This window comes from Balaenoptera physalus (genome assembly GCF_965194825.1).
Source record: "Balaenoptera physalus genome assembly, chromosome: 1".
NCBI classification, from domain to species: Eukaryota; Metazoa; Chordata; class Mammalia; order Artiodactyla; family Balaenopteridae; genus Balaenoptera; species Balaenoptera physalus.
The window spans coordinates 171,016,223-171,036,907 of NC_138882.1; the positions used below are offsets into that span (position 1 = coordinate 171,016,223).

The following is a 20,685-nucleotide window of genomic DNA, read 5'->3' on the forward strand; positions in this document are numbered from 1 at the left end:
GTTGAGTTTCATTTATGTCTCCTTAGAAAACTTGGTATTCTCAAGGCCTGTTTTGGATCCTGCTAATAATTACTTCGGAGGTGAAATAATTAGAGGTTGGGAAGTTCGAAGATTTCACGCTTCCCAGGTGTTCAGTAAGGGCAGACTTAACAGTAGTTGGGATACATCTGGTTCATTTTCTGGTTCAGTTCTTGGACACAACACTGCAGGAATTCAGCATCTTGTCTCTTTTCAAAGGATTTGTTTATACCATAGGGTTTTTTGTGTTTTTTTCGATTATTTTATTTTATTTTTGGATGCGTTGGGTCTTCGTTGCTGCACGCGGGCTTTCCCTAGTTGTGTCGAGCAGGGGCTACTCTTGTGGTGCGTGGGTTTCTCATTGCAGTGGCTTCTCGTTGCAGAGCACGAGCTCTAGGTGTGCGGGCTCAGTAGTTGTGGCACACGGGCTTAGTTGCTCCACGGCACATGGGATCTTCCTGGACCAGGGCTCAAACCCGTGTCCCCTGCATTGGCAGGCGGATTCTTAACCACTGTGCCACCAGGGAAGTCCTATACCATAGGGTTATTTATTTATTTATTTATTTATTTATTTATTTATTTATTTATTTATTTATTTATTTATTTATTTATGGCTGTGTTGGGTCTTCATTGCTGCGCACGGGCTTTCTCTAGTTGCGGCGAGCGGGGGCTACTCTTCATTGCGGTGGGGGGGCTTCTCATTGCAGTGGCTTCTTGTTGCAGAACAGGGCTTCTAGGCGCGTGGGCTTCAGTAATTGTGGCGGGCAGGCTCAGTAGTTGTGGCTCGTGGGCTCTAGAGCGCAGGCTCAGTAGTTGTGGCACACAGGCTTAGTTGCTCCGTGGCATGTGGGATCTTCTCGGACCAGGGCTCGAACCCGTGTCCTCTGCATTGGCAGTTGGATTCTTAACCACTGCGCCACCAGGGAAGTCCTACCATAGGGTTTTGATGAAGCACCGAAACATTTTACTTGAACACTTTCAAGAACAGTGAGAAAGGAGGTTTATATATCGGATTTGGGGGTGGGAAATTTCCCTTTAAACCATGGGTAAAACATCATCCATCCAGATAACAAATTCATGTGGTGAGGTACGAAGAATGAAAAGGTAAGACACTGATCCCACTTTGGAGGACCTCAGTCCAGAAGAGGAGCCAGGTATGTAGACTATTAAACTGAGTGGTTACAGAACTATGTGACATAATTCACTGATCCTCTCAACTCATGTCCTTCATTATGCAGCTTAGATTCTGTGGTCCAGTGTTAGAGTTACTGTTGACTACATGGTAAATTGCTTTGCCCCAACTCTTGCTTCTTTATACTTGCCTGGCTGAACTCCATTTTTGGTTAAGTTCAGTATGCCGCCTTCTCTGCACTTACGCAACTGAACTTGCTGGAACAGTTTCTGTGTTTAAAGTCATGATCTCAAGTAGACCTGAGTATCATCTGACAATCCTACTGTGTTTCTCTATCCCATTTACTCTTTTGGTCCCCTTGAAAACTCTTAACATTTTAACATCTTTCTCATCCTCACTCTCCGCTTAAGACTTTTTAAAAAAAAAAAAACCTTAGAAAATAGAAACCAGGAAATTCCACAGGCTTCTACCATCACATCTTTGTTGGAAGTACTTTGAGTCACTTTTTAAAAAAATTTTATTTTTGGCTGAGTTGGGTCTTCATTGCTGCTCGCCGGCTTTCTCTAGTTGAGGTGAACAGGGGCTACTCTTCATTGTGGTGCGCGGGCTTCTCATTGCGATGTTTCTCTTGTTGCGGAGCACGGGCTCTAGGCACGTGGGCTTCAGTAGTTGTGGCACATGGGCTCAGTAGTTGCGACACATGGGCTTGGTTGCTCCGCGGCATGTGGGATCTTCCCGGACCAGGGCTCGAACCTGTGTCCCCTGCGTTGGCAGGTGGATTCTTAACCACAGCGCCGCCAGGGAAGCCCCTGAATCAGTTTCTTAATAACCAGTAGGGCCTTGACTAGAAGGGATTATACAAATAGCATGTTAAGTGCTGTGATTATAGACCTATAGGAAGAGTGATGATTTACTTGGTATTTGAGCACCTGCCACATGCTACACACTATGCTAAGCACTTAGGATATGGTGGCAAATAAGACAGATGTTGCCCTTACAGGGTTTAAATTCTAGTGGAGAAGATAGAGAATAAATAGGTACACATAAGTAATACACTTTCAGATAGTGGTTCGTATTGTGAAGCTAGGAAGAAAGTAAAATAGGTAAGGGGCTAGTGACTGGGGTTATGTGTGGAGTTAGGTGGGATGGTCAGGGAAGATCTCTGAGGAAGGTGAAGGAGGCTACTATGTGCAAATGCTATGTGAAGGCAGTGGAAGCACTTTCCAAGCAGTGTAGGTGAAATCTATATTTTGGCTGCACTGCGCAGCATGCGGGGTCTTAGTTCTCTCACCTAGAGGGAGAGCGAACCCTCTCCCCCTGCAGTGGAAGCGCGGAGTCTTGCCCACTGGACTGCCAGGGAAGTCCCATGAAGGTGAAATTCAGGCAGAGGCCAAATTGTGTGGATTTTGGGAGGCTGGGAAGATTGGAGTCATACTGTAGAGGGTATTGCATATCATAACAAGAAATTTGAAAGTTTATTTACTGTTTTCAATCAGGAGGAAACATCGGACTCAACTATGTGGTTTATTCAAAGTGTCCATGTCCAGGCATCACTAAGATCATTCTGAATCAGTCTTGAGTTGGGGATCTCTATTCTGGGATATGGGGAGCCTCTGGAGGTTGGTAAACAAAGAATTGCATGGTCAGATCTATGCTCAAAAAGCTTATTCAAGAAATCCTTAAATTAGAGGCCATACCTTTTACGTAAACTCAGTGGCTGATTTATACTATGCATGCAATAAATAACAGTTGAATGAATGAGAATGTATTGAAGAGAGTAGAAGCTGAGAGACCATTCATGTGTGATAGGTTGATGATGGCTTGCAGTAGGTCAGGAGAGGTGTTTTTAGTGTTGGGGCCTCTGTCTCTGCTAATTTGGGGTTGGGGCAGTCAGGAAGATGGAGGAACAAGGAGATAATACTAGCCAATTTCTGCTGAGTATGACTGGACTCAGAATTTCACTTGCATTATCTCATTTAATCTTCATAGGCTTCTGCTCTTTGCTAACTGCTTGACTGTACTGCTGTAGTAGAATGGCGAGATGTTTATGTTCAGCATGTTGCTGTGGGTTTTTGTACTCAGTGAGTCCCTATTAATTGAGCTGCATCTTTTTTTTTTAAAATTTTATTTATTTATTTACTTATGGCTGTGTTGGGTCTTCGTTTCTGTGCGAGGGCTTTCTCTAGTTGCGGCAAGTGGGGGCCACTCTTCATCGCGGTGTGCGGGCCTCTCACTATCGCGGCCTCTCTTGTTGCGGAGCACAGGCTCCAGACGTGCAGGCTCAGCAACTGTGGCTCACGGGCCTAGTCGCTCCGCGGCATGTGGGATCTTCCCAGACCAGGGCTCGAACCTGTGTCCCCTGCATTGGCAGGCAGATTCTCAACCACTGCGCCACCAGGGAAGCCCTGAGCTGCATCTTTATGTTAAGTGTTGGGGGCAGGGGAGAGAGGAGCACATGTGTCTGTGTACAGCAGTTATGTCTAGCCAGTGGATTCAACTTGTGCAAACTGTGTGTAATGGGCCTACCACTAACAAACCAGGACATTTGAGCAGAGTGGTTTATAGTTTATAATTGGCTTCCTATTACTGTTGGCTGATTCTCCTGCACAGAGAGTATTACTCCAGGATTGGTATTTGATTTAAGAAATTTTCGAATTGATTTTATCTTCAGTGCATTAATGCGTGGCCTAAATTCTTGCAGAGCCATTAGATAACCAGCCTGGACATGCTTTAGCAATTGTAACTGGATCTGAGCTGGCAGTGCTACAGCTTTTATTCAGCATAGATAAATCACTTTTCTGAAAACTCTTTTCTGCCTAAGCCCTGTGACTTATTTTTTAGGACACCTCAAGTTTAGGCCCCTTGAAATTTGAATATATTCCCCAAATCATTCTAAGACACACAAACAGGAATTTGTTAACACAAGTAGAATTAATCTCTATCTTCCTGTCAGAACAGAACACAAATATTCAAGGAATGGTGTGGAAATCAGCCTAATTTTCAAGCGTGCACAATTGTAATGCCTTTTAAAATCCGGAAATATGAAATGTGACTCCAGTAATGAAAATGCTATAAACGTAACTGAGTACATGGAAAACTGGAGGATGTTCTGCAATTTCATGAGGATTAGCATAGGTAAATGTTTTTCGTGAAACATTTTTTTTCAGCTCTAGATGTGCAGAATAGATCACAGCTGCATGAAAATACCAATTAATCATCTTCTAATGCTTTTATGCAAATGATTATATTTGACTTTCACTTAGAGTTGCCATTAACACCTGGAACCCTAAGATTGATAACAGGTAAAATTTTAATGAATACATAAATTAGAGATTTGAATCATGTTTAGATTAATTTATAGCACCTTTATTCATTACTGCAAGTCCTCTTGAAATCTAAAAATCACAGGATGAGACAGAAAATAAAGAAGAGGAGACAGCCTTTGAACTTATCAATTTTTTTTAGTGGTGAAAAAGGATGACTTGGAAATACTAAACCCTGCAAGTGTTTTTTTCTGCCCTTTGCAATAATTTGCCCAGATGCTAGGCCTGTGTATCCTGCAGAAGACTTTTATTTTCTCATGCCCTGAGATAACACTGGTCTTTTTTTTTTTTTTAATGATTTTTCTTCCTGTGCACACTCCTTGCTTTAGAAAATATTTTTTAAAAAAATGAAAGTCGAAATTGGCTTGTTGTAGACGTTTTGGGAAATACAGAGGACGTGAAGAAAAAAAAACTTCATTGTCCTGACATCCAGGGACAACCATTATTATATTGTATTTCTTTTCCCCTCCTTACCCCCATGTATAATTGTATTTGTATAATTATGTATCTTCCTTTTCCACTTACAAAGCCAAAATAGTATTTACAATTTATTGAAAGTTTACCATGTGCCAGGCACTGTGCTTAGTGTTTTAAGTGTATTATCTATTGAGTGGTAGATAATATTACCTTCATTTTACAGATTAGGACATGGAAGCTCAGAAAGGGTAAGTACCTTGCCCAGTATCACACATTTAGTAAGTGGCAGAGCTAGAATTCTAACCTGAAATGTCTAACTCAGAAACCCTGATTATATCACTGCGCTATACTCCCCTTGCATTCAATAAGTGGAAGCTGTTACTATTAAGTGAAAACCAAGTTGTCCCCTGAGGGCACTGTTTTCTCTGCAACCTCAAAAAACAGAAGCTACTCATTCTCCCATGACCCATGTACTACAAAGGCCAGTGGGAGATGAGGGGTCGGCTCTCTGTGGCCACGTCCAGACCATTGTTCTTCTGCCCTTGGGTAATACCAGCTTGAGACAGTTATCTTCAAGCTGTTACAACCACTACCCCTCATTGTTGCTCTCCTCTGCTGCCCTCCCCATCACTCAATGCATGGAGTTCCTTGGGCCTTGAAGGCCCACCCCTTGTCATTCTCTCGTCCTTGGCAGATTCAGTGCCTCCTCCAGCCGCTCGGCATCGAAGGCCTTTACTACCTTAAATCCAATGGCCCATTCCCATAGGAGTGAGACTGTTGCCTCTGATGTAGTCAGGAGATTGAACAATGGGGTGAAATCAATTGTGTGTACATGTGTATGTGTGTATATCTACACATGTACATATATACATATACACATATGTTTACATTTTACTACATAAAGGATGTGTAACATACAATTTTAAAGTAGTAAAATATGCATTACTCTTTATTGTAAATTCCATATAGCCAATTAATTCTCACAGAATGCTTTTGTTGATTTTTGCCAAACTGTTATATCCTAGCCAACCTATGGTTGCAATTGACAAACCCACCATAAATGATGGTCGATATCTTCCCTTTTGTTAAAGACACGAAAGTAGAACAATGAAGACTTATGTTAGAACTTCACTCATTCATCAGTGATGTGACTTCTTTGTGGAACTGGAAAATAGTTTCTGAATGCTGGAGGACTATTTTTTAAATTTTTTTGGTGCTGCTTACAATGTAATGGCTACAGACAGGATGCACTTTTAAGTTTAATATGCATTCCTAACATTTTCTCCATTAATTTCTTTTTTTTTTAATTTATTTACTTATTTATTTTTATTTTTGGCTGCATTGGGTCTTCGTTGCTGTGCATGGGCTTTCTCTAGTTGCCGTGAGAAGGGGCTGCTCTTCGTTGTGGTGTGCGGGTTTCTTTTTGTGGTGGCCTCTCCTGTTGCAGAGCACGGGCTCTAGGCGCGCGGGCTTCAGCAGTTGTGGCATGTGGGCTCAGTAGTTGCGGCTCTCAGGCTCTAGAGCACAGGCTTAATAGTTGTGGTGCACGGGCTTAGTTGCTCCACGGCATGTGGGATCTTCCCGGACCAGGGCTCAAACCCGTGTCCCCTGCATTGGCAGGCGGATTCTTAACCACTGTGCCACCAGGGAAGCCCTCCATTAATTTCTTAAATGTACACAATCATCAGAACAATGAAACAAGCTCTGATCTGTAGCATTTTCCAATTTTCATGGTATAAATACTCCTGCAATGAACAATTTCAAGCTACCAGTAGACGTCACTGAACATAGATTTGGGAAGAGATGTGCAGTGGCACACCATTATAATATTTCCATCAAACAGATACCATAGATAATAGTAAAATGTAGTAAAATAATTAGAAAGTGATGAGTTTTAAGAATTAATGACCTTTGTCTTTAAATATAGTTTATTTAATTATAAGTTTGTACAACTTAAGTTTTAAAAATTTATTTTATTGAGGATAGTTGATTTACAATGTTGTGTTAATTTCTACTGTACAGCAAAGTGATTCAGTTGTACATATATACTTTTTCATATTCTCTTCCATTACCGTTTATCACAGGATATGGAATATAGTTCCTTGTACTGTACAGTAGGACCTTGTTGTTTACAATTTAATTTTTTTTTAAGTTAGTTGTTTTTTTTTTTTAAAGTCTTGAATTTGTTAGAGTATTGCTTCTGTTTTATGTTTTGGTTGTTTGGCCACGAGGCATGTGGGATTAGCTCCCTGACCAGGGATCAAACCTGCACTCCTGCATTGGAAGGCGAAGTCTTAACCACTGGACCACCAGGGAAGTCCCCACAACTTAATTTTTAATAATGGCTGTATTTAACAACCAGCTTGCAAAATTCCTGAAATTTAACAATCACTTGGTATGAGCAACCCCGGCACAGCACTGTGTATAGTTGCCTCTGCACCTACTCTCTGCCCCAGCCCATCATCCATCTTTCTTACTTTCTAACTTGCAGCATGTATGCTTACCCTTTTATTCATTTTCTATTCACTCCTCAACCCACTATAACCTGACTTTTGTCCTTTCCATGACAGATCCTGTGCTAGTAAGTAAAGGCTCCTTTATCCCCACTTTCCCACTGAATTCCAGTTTTCCCCAAAGCTCTGTCTTAGGTGGTTTGCTTTTCTCTTCCTACATATTTTGCTTTGGTGATCTCATCCAAACCCCTGACATTAAGTACACTGATGGCTCCCATATCTATAATTACAACCCACATCTCTCTCTGGAGCGCCAGATCCATTTGTCCAACAGTCTACAGGACATCTCACTTGCTTGTCTCATGGTGGTTCAAACTAAGCATTTCAAAAAATGTATTCATTGTTTCTCCAGCTTTCCACCTCCATCCCCCAAATCTGACTTTGCCCCTCTTTTTCCTGCCTCAGTAAATGGAGATCCCTTATTTAAGCCTTCCAAGCAAGACACCTTGGCATCAGGCTTGATTCCTCTCTCTTCTTCATCACCTCTACTATTCACCCTGGTACAAAATCCAGATTTACTCAATCATTCATTCATTCATCCATCCATCAAACCTTTCGGCAAATATTTATTAGAACAGCTGCATAGTATATTGTGTAAGAACACTAGAGCTTGGAGTCAGCCTGCCAAGCATGAAATCCTGGCTCTGCCATTTACCTAGCTTTGTAACCTTGGGAAATTGACTTGACTATGCTGTGTTTCAGTTTTCTTAAATATAAAGTGGAAATAATAATAGAATCTTCCTCACAGGGAATTGAGAGGTTGAAATGGGTTGCTCTGAGTAAAGCACTTAAAGCACAGCCTGACACAGAGTAACTGCTCAAGAAATGTTAGCTATTGTATTTACTGAGCTACATAATTATGCCAGGACATCATCCTAAATAAGTGGGAGTGTATTAGTTTCCCAGGACTGTTGTAACAAAGTACCACAGACCAGGTGGCTTAAACAAGAGATATTTATTGTCTCAGAGTTCTGGAGGTTAGAAGACCAAAGTCAAGGTGTGAGCAGGGCCACGGTCCCTCTGAAACCTGTAGGAGAATCTTTCTTTGCCTTTTCCTAGCTTCGGGTGGTTTTCTGGCAACCTCTGACACTCCCCAGCTTGCAACTGCATCATTCCAATCTCTGCCTTCGTCATCACATGGAGTTCTCCCTGTGTGTCTCTATCTTTACATGACTGTCTTCTTATAAGGATACCAGTCATATTGATTAGGGGTTCATCCTACTACAGTATGACCTCATCTTAACTAATTACATCTGCATCGACCCTATTTCCAAAGAAGGTCACATTCTGAAGTATTGGGGGGGTTAGGATTTCAGCATATCTATTTTGCAAGGGGGCACAATCTAATTCATAATAGGCAGGAACTATGACATAGGGATCATATCTAATCCCTGACCTTCTTAACTCCTCTCCCTACAGCCACTGTTTTAGTTCATTCTGTCTTGTAACTCTTCCTAACTAGACCCTAGTCTGGCCCCACCATCAACAATTCTTCATGTGACTGTCAGAGTTATCTTTCCAAAACATAAAGTTCATCATGTTGCCTCCTTCTGAAGCTCTCCGAGCTTTCAGGTAAAGGTTTAGCACAAAAGAACTTTCTTGCTCCAGCTCCTTCCTGCTTCCCTACACTGAACCTCACAGCACAGACCAAAAAACTCTTTGTAGTTCCCCAATTGTATCATTCTCTTTTGCAACTCTGGATGCATGCCATTCTTCTGCTTTGCATACACTTACCCTCACATTTCTTCACTTGCTTGGGGAAGATGCCCCTGACATGCTCCCAACCCCTCTTCTGAGCATCTTTGGTACCCTGTGCACACCCTGAACATGGGTCTTACTGAATTTATTGTTTTTCTTGTGCTTTGTTGATGGGACAGAATGCCCTTGAGGGCTGGGACTGTTTTTGTATCCCCTATTGTTAGACATTTGTGTCATTTTCAATTTTTTCACTATTGTAAATAATACTGTGATAAATATCTTTGTGTTTAAATAGTTTTTCCAATTTAAAATTATTTCCTCAGGCACAACTCAACAGCAAAAAGACAAACAACCCAATTTTTAAAAAGGACAAAAGATCTGAATAGACATTTTTCCAAAGAAGATATACAAATGGCCAATAAACACAAGAAAAGATGCTCAACGTAATTAGTCATTAGGAAAATGTAAATCAAAACACACACAATGAGATATGACTTCAAACCCACTAGGATGGCCATAACAACAAAAAAATAAGCGTTAAGAGAATGTGAAGGTGGAGAAATTGGAAGGTTGCTGGTGGGAATGTAAAATGGTGCAGCCACTGTAGAAAATGGTTTGGAAATGGTTTGGTTTGGTGACACCTCAAAAGTTAAACTTAGAATTACCATATGACCCTTTGGGACTTCCCTGGTGGCCCAGTGGTTAAGACCTTGCACTTCCACTGCAGGGGGCACAGGTTTGATTCCTGGTTGGGAACTAGATCCTGCCTGCCGTGCAGCATGACCAAAAAAAAAAAAAAAAATCCATTCTTAAGAATTACCATATGACCCAGCAATTCCAATCTTAGAGATATATATACCTGAAAGAATTGAAAGTAGGTGTTCAAACAAAAATTTGTACACAAATGTCCATAGCAGCACTATTCACAATAACCAAAAGGTGGAAATGATCCAAATGTCCATTAATGGGTGTGAATGGATAAACAAAATGTGGTATATCCATACAGTGAAATATTACTCAACCATAAAAAGGTATGAAGTACTGATACATACTACAATGTGGGTGAACCTCAAAAAACATCATGTTCAGTAAAAGAAGCCAGATACAAAAAGTTATATAGTATATGATTCCATTTATATGAAATATCCAGGATAGATAAATCCATAGAGACAGAAAGTAGATTGATCATTGTCAGGGGAGGAGGGGAGAATGGGAATTAACGGTCTAATGAGTATGGGTTTAATTTTGGGATGATGAAAATGTTTTGGAAACATAGTTGGTAGTTGTACAACATTGTGACTGTACTAAATGTCACTGAATTGTACACTTTAAAATGTTTAATTTTGGGGCTTCCCTGGTGGCACAGTGGTTAAGAATCTGCCTGCCAATGCAGGGGACACGGGTTTGAGCCCTGGTCCAGGAAGATCCCACATGCTGCAGAGCAACTAAGCCCGTGTGCCACAACTACTGAGCCTGCACTGTAGAGCCAGCGAACCACAACTACTGAGCCCGCGCACCTAGAGCCCGTGCTCTGCAACAAGAGAAGCTGCTGCAATGAGAAGCCCGTGCACCACAACAAAGAGTAGCCCCCGCTTGACACAACTAGAGAAAGCCCACGTGCAGCAATGAAGACCCAACGAGGCAAAAATAAATAAATAAAATAAAATAAGAAAAGTTTAATTTCATGTTATGTGAATTTTACCTAAAAAAATTAAAACAAAGAAGGAATAATGTGCTGATACATGCTGCAATATGGATGAACCTTAAAAACAATATTTTCAGTGAACGAAACCAGATACAGAAGGTCACATATCGTATGATTCCATTTATATTAAATATTCAGAATAGATAAATTCATAGATACAGAAAGCAGATTAGTGGTTGTCAGAGGTTGGGGCAGAGGGGAATAAGGGGTGACTATTGAATGGATATGAGGTTTCCTTTTGGAGTGATGAAATATCTTGGAACTAGTTAGTGGTGATGGTTGCACAACAACATTGTGAATGTACTAAATGCTACCGAATTGCATACTTAAAAATGGTTAAAATGGTAAATTTTATATTATGTGTATTTTACCACAATAAAAATATATTTCCTTAGGAAAGATTTTCTGAATGACGTCAGAGTCAAAGGATATGGTATTTTGCTGAATTTCTGTTGAGAAACGGTCACTCATTGCCTTCTCACCAGCAGTGTTTGTGAGAGTCTGTACTGTGTCCTCACTAGACTTTGGTATTGTGTTAAAAAGCAAAACACTTCATTAATTTGACATAACACTGTTCCTCTTCAGGGAAGTTCCTCGTGCTTCCAAGTATAAGGCTAAATTGAGTAGGATGAGTTGTTTAGGAACCTAGCCAAATAAATGAATTTTAGAGCTGGGAGAGACCTAGAGCATCTAGATCATTGAATCTCATCCTCATCAGACCAATATTAATAACAACCTTACTATCCTGAAATAAAATTTGTAGATAACCTACCTAAAGTTTATATGACGTAGTGCTTCAGAGAATATGATTTTTGGAGTAATCATTCTGGGATCAAATTCCTGCTCTGCTGCTTAGTAGCTGTGTGAACTGGGGTACTATTTTGTGCCTCAGTTTTTTTCATCTATAAAATGGGGCCAATGACAGTGTCTACCTCATAAGATTGAGGACTAAATTAGTGTAGATATATATGTATATATATATATATATATATATATATATATATATATATATATAAATTTATTTATTTGTTTATTTTTGGCTGCGTTGGGTCTTTGTTGCTGCACGCGGGCTTTCTCTAGTTGTGGCGAGCAGGGGCTGCTCTTCGTTGTGGTGCACGGGCTTCTCATTGCAGTGGCTTCTCTTGTTGTGGAGCATGGGCTCTAGGCGCACGGGCTTCAGTAGTTGTGGAACGCGGGCTCAGTAGTTGCGGCTCGCGGGCTCTACAGCACAGGCTCAGTAGTTGTGGCCCACGGGCTTAGTTGCTCTGTGGCATGTGGGATCTTCCCGGGCCAGAGCTTGAACCCGTGTCCCCTGCATTGGCAGGCAGATTCTTAACTACTGCGCCACCAGGGAAGCCCTATATATATTCTTAGGATTACAATTTCCTGCCCATAAAAAAAAAGAAATAAAAGAAAGTAATGTACAATAAAATGTATTTTAAATCTGTAAATACTTAGGCGTGATTACCCTAGAAGTGACTGCAATAGATGTTTGCATCTTCACATAGAATCACCCTGGAGGCCATGGCTATAAATGTAGACTGATGGCTATGTGTTGCACTTCAAAAACTATGAGCATTGCTATTGGTGACAAGCTCTTCCAAAAGCAATTCTCTATACAGATCAAATCCCTTGATTTTCATTTGAGTTGCACTCCTGGGAAGTATTTTTAAAAACCATGCTTGTATGTAAAATGGATGTAGATTCTAGGCTTAGATAATTTTATAGGTTTTTCATCTTTATAAATGTGCAGTGGGGCATTTGAAAGTGGATCACGGGACCATTCTTTATTATGTGGGATATCATACATTTTCCGGATGTCTAGAACCCCTGGCCCCTTCCTCTAAACATCATCATTCTGTAAGGGGTATTTCCTCACTGAGAACTACTGAAGCTATTCCAACCATCTCCGTTTCCAGACCAGGTTACTGGGGCTTAGAGAGGGAATTTAAAATAGACGTGTATTACTTTGACTGCTTGTTCACCCCATCCACACCTTCAGCCATGTGATCCCGGTGGGAGATGTCTTGCTAGTAAGCAGGACTCCACCTCGGCCACATTTATCCACTTTATTCTTTTCTTTGCCTATACACCGTCTTTTTTCCCTAACCTTTTCCCTCCTTCTTCCCTAACACCTAGCCCACTAGCAAGTCCTGTTGGTGTGCCTTCAATATGTGCCTTCTACTGGTGCCCTGCTACAACCTATTCTCATAGCAGCCAAAGGAGCTTTTGAAAAAAAATCACATCAAGCCAGTCTTCTGCTTCAACTGCCCCAGAGGCTTCCCAAGACACTGGGGATAAAATGCAACTTCCTCTCCCTGCACTGCAAGGCCCTACATGGTCTGGCCTCATCTCCTTCCATTCTCCTGACTATGCTCCAGCCACCTGGCCTCACAGACCTGCCCCAGGGTCTTTACACATGCTGTTCCCTCTAACTTCTCTTCTGCCAGATCTTTGGAGAGCTGACCCCTTATCCTTCATGTCTATTCAAATGTCACCACCTTAGAAACCATCCTTGGCCACCTTATCTAAGATAACCCCATGCCCCATCACTCTCTATCCCCTTTCTCTCATTTTTGCTCTTTGAAGCACTTACCATGATTTGAAGTGGGAGTGTTTATTTGTTGGCTCGTTTATTGCCTGCCTCCTCACTAGATTGTAAGCTCCACTGGGGCAGAGACTTCATTAGTCTCATTCTCCGAGGGATCCTGGGGCCTAGCACAGTGTCTGCAAGTGCTGATCAGTAATTTTTGAATAAGTGAACAAAGACCTAACACACAACTCAGAACGGACCAATCAGAATCCTTCTCCATGAATTTTGCAACTTGACTCAGAGAGAAGTTCCTTTTTGTTTTTTTTGGTACCTGGGCCTTAGGATATAAATCTCAGAGAGTACTGGCTGCTGAGTGTTCTACCTTTCAGGCCAAAGAACTGGAGAGAGAGAAGAATGATGTAGACATATGGAGAGCCAGGGAAAAGAGAGAAAGATGAAGAGAGTATATTTGCAGCAGTGGCAGGTGGGCATCAGATGTCCCTGGGGTCTGGTTGCTAACCTGGTCTCTGTGTGTGTGTGGATGTGCCCACGTGTATGTCCTGTTTGTAAAAATCAATTTCATTGAGGCATAATTTACATGCAGCAAAAATCACTGGTTTTAAGTATGCAATTTGATGAACTTTAATGCTGTATACAGTTGTGTAATTACCACCACAATCAAGATATAAAACATTTCCTTCAACCCAAAAAGCGTAACCTATGGAACTTGAGTTCCACATGATACTCCATGATTCTTTTTGTAAAAAACAGCTTTGTTGAGGTTTTATATACAATAAGCTGCACATATTTAAAGTGTGTAATTTGATAAGTTTTGACATATGTATACACCCATGAAACCATCACTATAATCAAGATAGTGAACACCTCCATCACCCCTGAAAGTTTCCTCCTGCTTCTTTGTAATCCTTCCCTCTCATCCCCCTTTACCCCAACCCAAGCAACCACTAATCTGCTTTGTGTCACTATAGATCAGCCTCCATTTTCTAGAGATTTTTATAAATGAAATCATGCACTCCTTTTTGGTCTGGCTTTTTTCATTCAGCAAATTTTTTTTTTAGATTCATCCATGTTGTTGCAAATATCAGTAGTTAATTCTTTTTTATTGCTGAGTAGTATTCCGTTGGATTGATATGCCACAATTTGTTGGACATTTGGGTTGTTGCCAGTTTGAGATTATTACAAATAAAGTTCTATGAACATTCGTGTACAGGTCTTCATATGGACATAATATTTCTTTTTCTCTTGGGCAAATACCTAGGAGTGGAATGGCTGGATCCTGTTACCCTTATGTTATTCTTTTTTTATTTTTAAACTTGGACATGTTTGCAAAGTGTCCATTAACAGCATTTTAATTTTTTTTATTTTTTAATTTTTAATTTTATTTTTTTGGCCACGCGTCTTGTGGATCTTAGCTCCCCGACCAGGGATCGAACCCGGGCCCCCAGCAATGGAAGTGCAGAGTGCTAACCAATGGACCGCCAGGGAATTCCCTCCCTTATGTTATTCTTAATAATATGTTTCACTTTTTGGCTGAAACTAATCAATTTAGGATTGGTCAAGGCCCCTCATCAGGATGGGGACTCAGTTCCCTCCCTCTCAAGGGTCTCAGAGCTGCCTCTGGTCCTATGTGAGCCGTGGTGCAGTGGCAGCCTGAGGGGCACCTTATCTTCCTAAGCACGTCTCGATGGAGAAACGATGCTGGCTTACATAAGCACACTGACCTCTTGCCTCTTGCCAGAATCTAAAATCATGAAATCTTTTGCAAGCGTGCTGCCTCCGGACTGGAATGTTAAGTGCCAGTGGAGTTGTCTGGCTTAACAGTCTGGTCAAAATATGTCTGCGGATGGACAAGGTCAGTGATTGACTCCGTGGAAGGAGAGCCTTAGATGAAAAGACAGTCTGAAGAACAGGGAGCCATAGGGATGAGCTGAGAACGAGGCTTATGCATTCAGAGCAGCTTAGAGACAGCGTCACGCGGGCAGCATGCTTTCACATTTGAGTTTATTTCTGAAAAAGGAATGCGTTCAGATGGTTCAAAATTCAAGAGCTAGGGTAGGTACACAGCACTGTGAAAAGTCTTTCTCTTACCCACATCCCCACTTCCTCTTCCTGGAGGCAACCGCAACTCCTCCCACCCCAGTTCCTTGTTTATCCTTCCAGAGATTTGCATACACTAAAATTTGCATATACCAGTACATATGTGTATATCTTGTGTGTGTAGCACTTTTATACAAGTGCTAGCAGGCTAAGCACATCGTTGTACACTTTGATTTTTTTCACTTTGCACATCTTAGAGCTTGTCTGCAATACAGTGGAAAGAGCCTGCTCATTTTTTTTTTTTATATTTACATAGAATACCATTATGCTGATTTAACCTGTTGAGGCAGCATTTGACCACTGGTGCTGGTATGACAACGGATGACAGGGTGAATAATTTTAGTTTGCGCAGTAAATAATGTCAAAGTTACAGGTGGATTCTCTTGGCCTGCTGGACTGTGATATCATCTCAGTGAAAGCAGACTGAGGGGAAAGTAACATTTCTAAGCACTTGATATGCCAAAGAGTTCATAAAGCAGTGGTTCTTTAACTTTGGTGTCTTGGAGAATTACCAGGGGAGCTAATTAAAAGTGAGGCTAAGCAGGCTTCTCCCTCCTCCACTGCCCCAGAAATTCTGATTCATTGGAGCCAGTGGAGGGGGGTGGGCGGAGCACAGATTCCCATAAAGGTGGTCCTCAGACTCAGCTTTGAGGAGAACCGAGCTCTGCGGAGGGAAAAGAGCTTTCCACTGAAGGAGTCACTAAAGAGTTCATTAATTCAAATTATTAAAATAATTTCATTCCCATATTTTTAAGCCTGAGAAGAATTCATGAACAAGAAAATGACTTTTTCAAACGGTTCAGAAGGCTATGCAGTCTCCCCACCCCTGCCTCCCAGTTCTGTCTTCTTAGAGACAACAGTTTCTTGCCAGTCATTATTTTGCAGGGACATAAAGTCCCTACCACACTGCAGGGAGCACCATTGTGACTGAGGAAGTACACCTTGCTCCTAGTTAGAGGCAGTGCAATGGGCTGAGAAGAGCAACAAACTTGGATTTGGGCGTCCTGGGTCAAATGCCTTAAATATCAGCGACTTGGGCTTCCCTGGTGGCACAGTGGTTAAGAATCTGCCTGCCAATGCAGGGGACACGGGTTCAAACCCTGGTCCAGGAAGATCCCACATGCCGCGGAGCAACTAAGCCCGTGCACCACAACTACTGAACCTGCTCTCTAGAGCCTGTGAGGCACAACTACTGAGCCCAAGTGCCGTAACTACTGAAGCCTGCGTGCCTAGAGCCCATACTCTGCAACAAGAGAAGCCACTGCAATGAGAAGCCCGCGCACCACAATGAAGAGTAGTCGCCGCAACTAGAGAAAGCCTGCGCACAGCAACGAAAACCCAACACAATAAAAAAAAAAAAAAAAAATCAGCAGCTCCCTGTGGGCCAGGCACCGAGCTCAGGATTTTACATGCATTATCTCAGTTAATCTTACAATGACCCATTTTACAGAGAGCAAAACTGAAGCCGAGAGGTTTCATTATTGTCTGGGGTGGGAGTGGGGGTCTCACACAGCTAAGGTAATGAAACTAGAAATTTGAATTCAGGTCTAAAACCCTTGCTCTGAAACACTCTGTCTGGAGGACCAACCTCTTGGTCACTGGGCCTTTGGGGAAAAGCTCTTCGCCACCCTCACTTCTCTGGCCTCCATAACGCTTGATGGAAACCACACATTCATTGTCTTTCCCACCTTGGGAGCTCTGTGAGGACGTGTCTGCATCTTGTTCTCCACTGTAGACGCAACACCTGCCATCTGGGCAGACAGCAGGCACCCAAAAAAGGACTGCTGTGATGGGGTTTGGGTAGAAAATCCAGGAAGGGTGAATTCCCATAACTGTTGCAATTCTTCAGCCCACTAATTTGTTTTAGAATTGTTTTAATTTTTAATAAGTGTTTCCCAATTATAGACTGATGTGTGCTCAATATAGATCAGAAAATAATTTTTAAAAATCTAAATATACATAATTACATCACCAGGAAAAAAACCTTTTTTTTTTTTTTATACAGCAGGTTCTTATTAGTCATCAATTTTATACACATCAGTGTATACATGTCAATCCCAATCACCCAATTCATCACACCACTCCCCCCCACCCCCCGCGGCTTTCCCCCTTTGGTGTCCATACGTTTGTTCTCTACATCTGTGTCTCAATTTCTGTCCTGCAAACTGGTTCATCTGTGTCATTTTTCTAGGTTCCACATATATGCGTTAATATACAATATTTGTTTTTCTCTTTCTGACTTACTTCATTCTGTATGACAATCTCTAGATCCATTCACGTCTCAACAAATGACCCAATTTCATTCATTTTTATGGCTGAGTAATATTCCATTGTATGTATGTATCACATCTTCTTTATCCATTCATCTGTCGATGGGCATTTAGGTTGCTTCCGTGACCTGGCTATTGTAAATAGTGCTGCAATGAACATTGGGGTGCATGTGTCTTTTTGAATTATGGTTTTTTCTGGGTATACGCCCAGTAGTGGGATTGCTGGATCATATGGTAATTCTATTTCTAGTTTTTTAAGGAACCTCCATACTGTTCTCCATAGTGGCTGTATCAATTTACATTCCCACCAACAGTGCAAGAGGGTTCCCTTTTCTCCACACCCTCTCCAGCATTTGTTGTTTGTAGATTTTCTGATGATGCCCATTCTAGCTGGTGTGAGGCGATACCTCATTGTAGTTTTGATTTGCATTTCTCTAATCATTAGTGATGTTGAGCATCTTTTCATGTGCTTCTTGGCCATCTGTATGTCTTCTTCGGAAAAATGTCTATTTAGGTCTTCTGCCCATTTTTGGATTTTTTTCTGCCCATTTTTGACCTTTCTCTCATCTTGCCTGCCTACTATACACACACACACACACACGTATATAATACATTATGTATAACATATATATATTATGTATATATATAAAATGTAGGCAGGCAAGATCATTACATATAATACATAAGATATAATGTACCCATATAAAATGTGCGTATTGATGTATATATATCCCTGTCCATCTCGCTCCCATTTCCCCCTGTTAAACAGGCTGAATAATCTCCACTTATAGGGCTCCAAGGAGGTCCTTGCGGGATTTTTGCTAGCACAGTGCCAGGCACACACTGACTTGCTTTTTCTACATGAAAGTTAAAAGATGGCAGTATTTCAGGGAATTAGGGGGGCTGGACCTGTCTTGTGTTTTACCACAGGAGCCTTCAGCCCTACCTATGACTCTGCAGTGCTGACTGCAGGGTCACCAGCAGCCTCCTGGTTACAGCAGGATCCTCAGGAGCCCTCACTCCGGGAAAGACACTGTGTTTCCAAAGGACCCACATGTCCGATCCCCGTGGTCTTTCCAATCCTCACTGTAAACAAACGTCTTGACCTCCTGTTTGTCTATAGTCTCCCTTGCGTTTGGTTAATGTTTGTCAGTCCTCTGGAGATAGAACACTTCTGGGGCGCTCACAGACTTTGGCTTCTACTTTTGCAAAGTAGACTCAGCCTGAACACCTGCCAGCTTCCCCAGCAGATTTACTGTCATTTCTCTCAGCTCCAGGAGCAACCCCAGCTGTGGAGCTGCAGTAGATTACATTTCTGCTTAAACCATTCACTGTCCATTCTGGGGGAGGGTTATACTACATCTCTGCCCTATTGAATTCAGGAGTGTCCATAAGATTTGATTTGGTCAATAAAACGTGGGTGTCAATGGCCGTGTCATTTCTAAGCAGATGTTTTCAGCTAGCTTGTGGTCTGCTATCTTTATCTTTTCTCTCTACCATGGATCCAGCAATGTCCCTGAGAGGGGCTGTTCCTTCAGCCTGGAGTGACAATAATACAGAGTAGGGACAAGCTGACCTATGATGACATGTAACATGAGTGAGAAATAATTATTTGTCAGAGAAAAAACCACCTGTCTCTGAGATCTTGAGATCATTTGTTACTATAGCATAATCTAGCCCATCCTGCATCTCTGTTACAGTGGCCTTGGCATGTTACTTGACTTCTTTGAGCTTGAGTAGCCTCATCTGTAAAATGGGGATAATTGTGCTTACTTCACTTACAGGGTTTTTTGGGGGGGATTTTCATAAACAATGGATTGAAAGCACTTAGCCTGGTTCCTGGAACTCAGTAGCTGCCTGTGAAATGCTAGGTGAATCTCAACCTGATTGGCAGTTGGAGAGAGGCCAGACACAGAATGACGGAGGGAGGCCTTCCATTAAAAAGCCGGATAAACACCGATGTCCACAGTAGCACTATTCACAATCTCCAAAAGGTGAAAACAAGCCAAATGTCCATCAGTGGATGAATGGATAAACAAAATGTGGTGTAGACATACAATGGAATATTATTTGGCCCAAGAAAAGAAGGACATTCTGACACATGCCGCAACATGGATGAACCTTGAAGACATTATGCTAAGTGAAATAAGCCAGACACAAAAGGACAAATAATATAGGATTCTCCTTATATGAGGTGCCTTGAGTAGTCAAATTCATAGAGACAGAAAGTAAAGTGGAGGTTGCCAAGGGTTGGTTGGAGGGGGGATGGGGAGATTTAATGGGTATAGAGTTTGAGTTTGGGAAGATGAAAGTTCTGGAGATGGAAGATGGTGGTGATAGCTGCACACAGTGTGAATGTACTTAATGCCACTTACCTGTACACTTAAAAATGGTTAAAACGGTAAACTCTATGTTGTGTATATTTTATCACAATTTTATTTATTTTTAAAAATTGAAAAAAAAATTGGATCATTTGTCTTTTTATTATTGAGTTGTAGAGTTCCTTATATATTCTACTACAAGTCCCTTATCAGATATATGATTTGCAAATAGCTTCTCCCATTCTGTGTACTGTCTTTTCTACCTGAACTCTTTTTTTCAATCAATTTTTTTTTAATTGAAGTATAGTTGATTTACAATGTTGCGTTAATTTCTGCTGTACAGCAGAGTGATTCAGTTATGCATATATATACATTCTTTTTAAAATATTCTTTTCCATTGTGGTTTGTCACAGGATATTGAATATATTTCCCTGAGCTATACAGTAGGACCTTGTTGTTTATTCATTCTATAAATAAAAGCTTACATCTGCTAACCCCAACTTCCCATTCCATCCCTCCCCCACCCCCCTCCCCCTTGGTAACCACCAGTCTGTTCTCTATGTCTCTGATTCTGTTTCTGTTTCATAGATAGTTTCATTTGTGTCATATTTTAGATTCCACATGTAAGTATTTCATC

General features: G+C 41.4%; 1 long non-coding RNA gene across 2 annotated transcripts in view; it reads left to right on the forward strand.

Annotated features, from left to right (window-relative positions):
• The first annotated feature begins 4,291 nt into the window (after window positions 1–4,291).
• Window positions 4,292–20,685, forward strand: part of LOC309637446 — a 40,495-nt gene continuing 24,101 nt past the window's right edge. The window contains exon 1 of one of the 2 annotated variants that reach the window (XR_014250545.1): window positions 4,292–5,138. This is a non-coding gene — a long non-coding RNA (uncharacterized lncRNA). Of the gene's footprint in view, window positions 5,139–9,956; window positions 13,824–20,685 lie in introns of those variants that run through there. The other variant, XR_014250546.1, reaches the window with a different exon arrangement.